The sequence below is a fragment of the Salmo salar genome, chromosome 17, assembly GCF_965601325.2.
Source record: "Salmo salar chromosome 17, fSalSal1, whole genome shotgun sequence".
Lineage (NCBI taxonomy): Eukaryota > Metazoa > Chordata > Actinopteri > Salmoniformes > Salmonidae > Salmo > Salmo salar.
This window is the reverse complement of record NC_138307.1, coordinates 72,947,935-72,955,917: the sequence shown is the minus strand read 5'-3', so window position 1 is coordinate 72,955,917 and position 7,983 is coordinate 72,947,935.

Sequence of the window (7,983 nt, the reverse complement as noted above, 5' to 3'; positions counted from 1 at the left end):
CCTTCTAACCCCCCCCCCCCCCCCCCCCCTTTAAAAGATTTAGATGCACTATTGTAAAGTGGTTGTTCCACTGGATATCATAAGGTGAATGCACCAATTTGTAAGTCGCTCTGGATAAGAGCGTCTGCTAAATGACTTAAATGTAAATGTAAATGTAATGAGTATTCATGGAGTATTTTGTGTAGATAAATGACAAAAACTATACAATTACATATTTTTCAATCCCACTTTGTAACACAACAAAATGGAGGTGTAGACTTTCTTTAGGCCTGTACGTTTGATGTGTCCACCTACAGAATTGAAGTGTAGAGTATTCACATGCAAAAAGATGGCAGCCTCCGCTGCTGAGAAAAACAGCCTAGACCAGGACGAGACTGTTGACGATGCTGGTGACCAGCCTTCGCTGTGTTTCCGTGGTCTCTTTGTTGTGTTTTTGTGATGACCAGACTTCAGTGTGTTTTTGATGGTGACCAAAATAAGCCAGTCACCAGAATCAAGTCACGTCATGCTAGCTTGAAAAGGGATGTTTAATTCCTATCAGAATCCAGCCAGAGTGGGGATATCAACAATTTTGAACTTTTCTTCTCACACAATATGCATCCAGAATGACTACCCAAACTGTTGGACGTGGTCAGACCAGCTTGACCAGCTTCGTCACCAGTATAACAGCATCACCATTATAAGCTTGTATGTGTCCAAAATTCAGTGAAGTTTTGTCACCTGTGTCAAAAACACAGTGAATGAAGGCTTGTCAATATTGTCCAAAATACACTGAAGGCTTGTCACTAGCAAAACCAGCTAGACCATGCTAGTCAGACCAGCTAGAACATGATGTCTACCACCTGCTGTCTACCACCTGGCTGTGGATGATAGTGTTCTGAGGGGTATGGGGTTAATGCCTGAAATCAATACACATATCTCTAGTGTTTGTCACATTCAGTTGTAAGAATAAACTGTCGCATCAATGTACAAAATCATCAGCAGTTTTAACTGCATGAAGGACTATTACTGAGTCGTCCACAAACAACAGGTTGAGTTGGTTCTCGTACACTCTTAGAAAAAAAGGTGAGATCTAGAACCGAAAAGGGTTCTTCAGCTGTCCCCATGGGAAAATCCTTTGAAGAACCCTTTTTGGTTCCAGGTAGAACCCTTTTGGGAGGTCCTACATGGAGCCCAAAAGAGTTCTATCTGGAACCAAAAAGGGTTCTACTTTGAATCAAAAATAGTTATTCTATGGGGACAGCCAAACAACCCTTTTGGAACCCTTTTTTCTAAGAGTGTAGTGGCTACGACAGAATATACAGTATATATCGGAGTGGTGAGAGGAAGTCCCAGAGGTGAGCCTGTTGATGATGCCAGCTCCCCTGACAGGCACCCATTTACCCTCAACCTCTGGCTTCTGATGGTAAAAACGTCAAGTGTCCAGCCCACTAGATGAGTCCACACCTACAAGTGAAAGTCACCCAGTAAAATAGTCCTTGAGTAATAGTCTAAATATACTATCAAAATTAAAAGTACAAATAATTTTGCATTCCTTATATTATGCAAAGCAGACGGCACAAAACGACATCTGCACACACAATACCCCATAACGACAAAGCAAGATTTTTTTCTTCACATTTGTTGAATATAAAAAATATTAATACCTTATTTACACAAGTATTCAGACCCTTTGATACGAGACTCATTTTGAGCTCAGGTGCATCCTGTTTTCATTGATCATCCACCTGTTGTAAATTCAATTGATTGGACATGATTTGGAAAGGTACAAACCTGTCTATATCAGGTCCCACAGTTGACAGTGCATGTCAGAGCAAAAACCAATTCATGATATCAAAGGAATTGTCTGTAGAGCTCTGAGACAGGATTGTGTCGAGGCACAGATATAGGGAAGGATACCAACACATTTCTGCACCATTGAAGGTCCCAAAGAACACAGTGAGATTACATTTATTGGACATTGATTGGACTAAATCGTTTTTGGTATATTTTGGTATATTAGTTGTCACTGTATTAGACTAAGCATAGGGGATTTGATGTTAAAATGTTGAAGATTAAATGGTGCTGGAATAGTGAAGGCAGCTCCTGTTTATTTTTTTATACTTGCGGGTAACGTGGTTCTAAATCAATAGTTGTTTAGTGGTCTGAAAATGATGAAACAAAGGTGTGGTTGAATTTATTCTGTCACGGTGTATTCTTATTGCCTCGGCCTTAGGCATACATGTCAAGGCATATGAACTAACATGTTATAGATTAAACAACTCAATTATCACAACACATAGGTTGTAATATGGCTAAATAAACTTCAGTTAGTGCTAAATACGGCTGGTAGAATCCTGACTAGAACCAAAAAAATTTGATCATATTACTCCAGTGCTAGCCTCCCTACACTGGCTTCCTGTTAAGGCAAGGTCTGATTAAGGTTTTACTGCTAACCTACAAAGCATTACATGGGCTTGCTCCTACCTATTTTTCCGATTTGGTCCTGCAGTACATACCTACACGTACGCTACGGTCACAAGACACAGGCCTCCTAATTGTCCCTAGAATTTCTAAGCAAACAGCTGGAGGCAGGGCTTTCTCCTATAGAGCTCCATTTTTATGGAATGGTCTGCCTACCCATGTGAGAGACGCAGACTCGGTCTCAACCTTTAAGTCTTTACTGAAGACTCATCTCTTCAGTAGGTCCTATGATTGAGTGTAGTCTGGCCCAGGAGTGTGAAGGTGAACGGAAAAGCTCTGGAGCAACGAACCGCCCTTGCTGTCTCTGCCTGGCCAGTTCCCCTCTCTCCACTGGGATTCTCTGCCTCTAACCCTAGTACAGGGGCTGAGTCACTCGCTTATTGGTGTTCTTCCATGCCGTCCCTAGGAGGGGTGCGTCACTTAAGTGGGTTGAGTCACTGACGTGGTCTTCCTGTCTGGGTTGGCGGCCCCCCTTGGGTTGTGCCGTGCCAGAGATCTTTGTGGGCTATACTCGGCCTTGTCTCAGGATGGTAAGTTGGTGGTTGAAGTTATCCCTCTAGTGGTGTGGGGGCTGTGCTTTGGCAAAGTGGGTGGGGTTATATCCTGCCTGTTTGGCCCTGTCCGGGGGTATCATTGGATGGGGCCACAGTGTCTCCTGACCCCTCCTGTCTCAGCCTCCAGTATTTATGCTGCAGTAGTTTGTGTGTCGGGGGGCTAGGGCCAGTCTGTTATATCTGCAGTATTTCTCTTATCCGGTGTCCTGTGTGAATTTAAGTATGCTCTCTCTAATTCTCTCTCTCGGAGGACCTGAGCCCTAGGACCATGCCTCAGGACTACCTGGCATGATGACTCCTTGCTGTCCCCAGTCCACCTGGCCGTGCTGCTGCTCCAGTTTCAACTGTTCTGCCTGGGGCTATGGAACCCTGACCTGTTCACTGGACGTGCTACCTGTCCCAGACCTGCTGTTCTCAACTCGCTACAGACAGCAGGAGCGGTAGAGATACTCTCAATGATCGGCTATGAAAAGCCAACTGACATTTAGTCTTGAGGTGCTGACTTGTTGCACCCTCGACAACTACTGTGATTATTATTATTTGACCGTGCTGGTCATTTATGAACATTTGAACATCTTGGCCTTGTTCTGTTATAATCTCCACCCGGCACAGCCAGAAGTGGACTGGCCACCCCTCATAGCCTGGTTCCTCTAGGTTTCTTCCTAGGTTTTGGCCTTCCTAGGTTTTGGCCTACCTAACTGCTGCAGCCCCGCTGCCTAACTAATACGGCCCCGCTACCTAACTGCTGCAGCCCCGCTACCTAACTGCTGCAGCCCTGCTACCTAACTGCTGCAGCCCCGCTACCTAACTGCTGGAGCGCCGCTACCTAACTGCTGCAGCTTCGCTACCTAACTAATACGGCCCCGCTACCTAACTGCTACTGCCCTGCTACCTAACTGATACTGCTGCAACTTAAAGGGAAACGCAACGCTGTTTTGTCAATCTCTCATATCAGTATCATGTTGAAATGGAATGTTATAACTATTTCTCCAGGCACGACAAGACTCTGGCTTCTATGAAACCTGGCCTGAGTAACCACAGACCAGATAAACAGATACAACAATCTCACTAGTGTAGACAGGGCAAACCCGTTTTCACAATTTCTGTTAGTTCCATTGATAGTACAATTATTTATTTTTTTATCAATATGCAGAAACAGTTTGTGATCCATTGAAAAGCTAATGTACTCAGATTACTTGTATTCTTTTTTAACTAACACATTATCAACTGCATATGCGCCAAGAACCCTGTTGTTTTGACAAGTGGCATTTGATCAGATCAAACACAACTGACAAATCTGGTGAATTATTTGTTTATCACTGGTAAGAAGAGAATTTGCTAAAGGCAGTCATCTACATTTTAGAGTGTCGGATGGAGATTCAGGGAGGCTGCCGAAACAGGGAAGGAAACCAAATCTGTTGCTTTTTATTTAACCACAAGTCACAATCGCTATCTTCGAACTCAAGATCATAAATAAACCAAGGCACAGCGTGCATGGAATTCCACATCTTTTTAATGAAAATGAAATTCACCAAAACAACAAACAGGAGCAAACCGAAAACGTGACGTTCTGGGGCTGCTCAAAGGCAGCTACACAAAAACAAGATCCCACAACTAAAGGTGGGGGGAAAAAGGGCTGCCTAAGTATGATTCCTAATCAGAGACAACGATAGACAGCTGCCTCTGATTAGGAACCATACTCAGCTCAACACAAAGAAATAGACAAACTAGATTGCCCACCCCACATCACACCCTGACCTAACCAAACTAGAGGAAAATAAACGTCTCTCTAAGGTCAGGGCGTGACATCACAACCATACAGGGTATATCAACATTGACAAGACTTGGCTGTTATTTCAGTGGTAGCAGACTGGGAAATATTTTAATGAGACATGTATTTTCAGCCAACAGAGTATTCTAAAGTTGTCAGTCTCAGCAAATTATACTCTCTTGTTTGATCCACTCAGCTATCTGTGTTGCAAAGGCAAACTTCAATATTTAAGTTCAAAAATGTTTTACACTGAGCAGAAATCATTGGGTTGATGGAGTATTCCATGTCTGCTGAACAATTACCCAATTTTAACTACAGCCATATCGAAGCTCACTGGACTTTTTTCAAGTGAAATGTTTTAAAGTGTACATTTATGTAAGGTGTTTATGTCGTGTCTGCGACCTAACTATTTGAACATTGATTGATGAGTATTTATGGGATGCCTATTATGCTGCCTAGTTATGGGATGCTGATTGCTCATCTAAGATTGAACTATGAACATTTGCACCTTGACTGAGTGCCTAGTTATTGCACACTGATGGTAGATCGGGCTATGATCATGATGTAATATGAGAGATGATGAGCTATGACAAGGATTGCATTCTCAAGTGCCTTGCTCATACAGAATGATGGATGTTTTTGCCCACTACTAATTATTCTCAATGTGTGCACTGCATTGTGAAGCCAGACGTGGAGACGACCCAAAGACGACACAGGTCGTAGGTCACGTGCTTCATGCACATCAAGGATTTACATTAAAGTCTGAAAGGCACCTGCCCATAGAGCAAGTCAGGAGTATTTTTTTGGTTACCTGAAGATTGGATCACTTGCCTGAAAATGTAAATGAGCTGTTTATACTCAGAAGTGCCTTTTAACTACACATAGGGGTGGACTCATGTATTTTGGTTGTTATGTAAAAGAAATCTCAGAACAGGCTCAACTAGCCTGACTGCCATACATTGTCTGTCTTTCACTACACTTAAATGTAGAGGAACCAGAAAGATTTGTTTTAGGTTAGGACTACTGGAGTTAGTTTCAGTTGGCTTGAATTCACTTTTTTATATCACCGGCCCAATGATGCTACCTCAGAGCAGTGGGGCTAACTCAGAGCAGTGGGGCTACCTCAGAGCAGTGGGGCTACCTCAGAGCAGTGGGGCTACCTCAGAGCAGGCTTAACTTGCTTGACTGGTCAGTTCACTTTCCCCAGGAGGCAATAGGACAATCCTTACCGTCAATCCCTGCACATTTAGACATTGCTCCATCCAGTGCCCTCTGGTTTACTGGCTGTGATGCTGACTCTGTGTTGAAGAAAGAGGTGGGGTTCATGTGTTCAAAATGCCTTGAATCCCACAATATCATTTCCGTGATTTAGTGCTTCCAACCCCTTTGAAAAATTGAGTGTTTGAGCTGCATTGCATGAGTCTATTTATTCTGCATCTATTGAGACCAACCATATGACTGTGTGACTAACGGGGGCTGAGCTAGAGCAGTGCTTGTGAGACCAGGGCAGACCCTGAAAACGGTTCTTCTCACAAAAACGTCTATAAAGTCTGAAGGGTTTGAGCTACAAATGATTACTGCTTTATTTTTATGAAATAGACTCCATTCTGAGTTGTGTGCTTGTCTTAATTATGAATAGCTTTCTTTTACCGCAGTCGTACCCTGTACCTACCCTCTAAGCAGGGCCGGCCCGCTCATTAGGCAGGAATATTTTTATATCTTTATTTGACCTTTATTTAACCAGGTAGGCAAGTTGAGAACAAGTTCTCATTTGCAACTGCGATCTGGCCAAGATAAAGCATAGCAATTCGACACATACAACAACACAGAGTTACACATGGAATAAACAAAACATACAGTTAATAATACAGTACAAAAAAAGAAAACAAAAAGTCTATATACAGTGAGTGCAAATGAGGTAAGATAAGGGAGATAAGGCAATAAATAGGCCATGGTGGCGAAGTAATTACAATATAGCAATTAAACACTGGAATGGTAGATGTGCAGAAGATGAATGTGCAAGTAGAGATACTGGGGTGCAAAGGAGCAAGATAAATAAAATAAATACAGTAAGGGGATGAGGTAGATAGATGGGCTGTTTACAGATGGGCTATGTACAGGTGCAGTGATCTGTGAGCTGCTCTGACAGCTGGTGCATAAAGCTAGTGAGGGAGATATGAGTCTCCAGCTTCAGTAATTTTTGCAGTTCGTTCCAGTCACTGGCAGCAGAGAACTGGAAGGAAAGGCGACCAAAGGAGGAATTGGCTTTGGGGGTGACCAGTGAAATATACCTGCTGGAGCCCGTGCTACGAGTGGGTTGCTGCTATGGTGACCAGTGAGCTGAGATAAGGCGGGGCTTAACCTAGCAGAGACTAGATAACCTGTAGCCAGTGGGTTTGGCGACATGTATGAAGCGAGGGCCAACCAACGAGAGCGTACAGGTCGCAGTGGTGGGTAGTGTATGGGGCTTTGGTGACAAAACGGATGGCACTGTGATAGACTGCATCCAATTTGTTGAGTAGAGTGTTGGAGGCTATTTTATAGATGACATCGCCGAAGTCGAGGATCGGTAGGATGGTCAGTTTTACGAGGGTATGTTTGGCAGCATGAGTGAAGGATGCTTTGTTGCGATATAGGAAGCCAATTCTAGATTTCATTTTGGATTGGAGATGCTTAATGTGAGTCTGGAAGGAGAGTTTACAGTCTAACCAGACACCCAGGTATTTGTAGTTGTCCACGTATTCTAAGTCAGAGCCGTCCAGAGTAGTGATGCTGGACGGGTGGTTGGTGCGGGCAGTGATCGATTGAATAGCATGCATTTAGTTTTTCTTGCATTTAAGAGCAGTTGGAGGCCACGGAAGGAGAGTTGCATGGCATTGAAGCTCGTCTGGAGGTTAATTAACACAGTGTCCAAAGAGGGGCCAGAAGTATACAGATTAGTGTCTTATTCGTAGAGATGGATCAGAGAATCACCAGCAGCAAGAGCGAAATCATTGATGTATACAGAGAAGAGAGTCAGCCCGAGAATTGAACCCTATGGCACCCCCATAGAGACTGCCAGAGGTCCGGACAACAGGTCCTCCAATTTGACACACTGAACTCTATCAGAGAAGTAGTTGGTAAACCAGACGAGGCAATCATTTGAGAAACCAAGGCTGTCGAGTCTGCCAATAAGAATGTGGTGATTGACAGAGT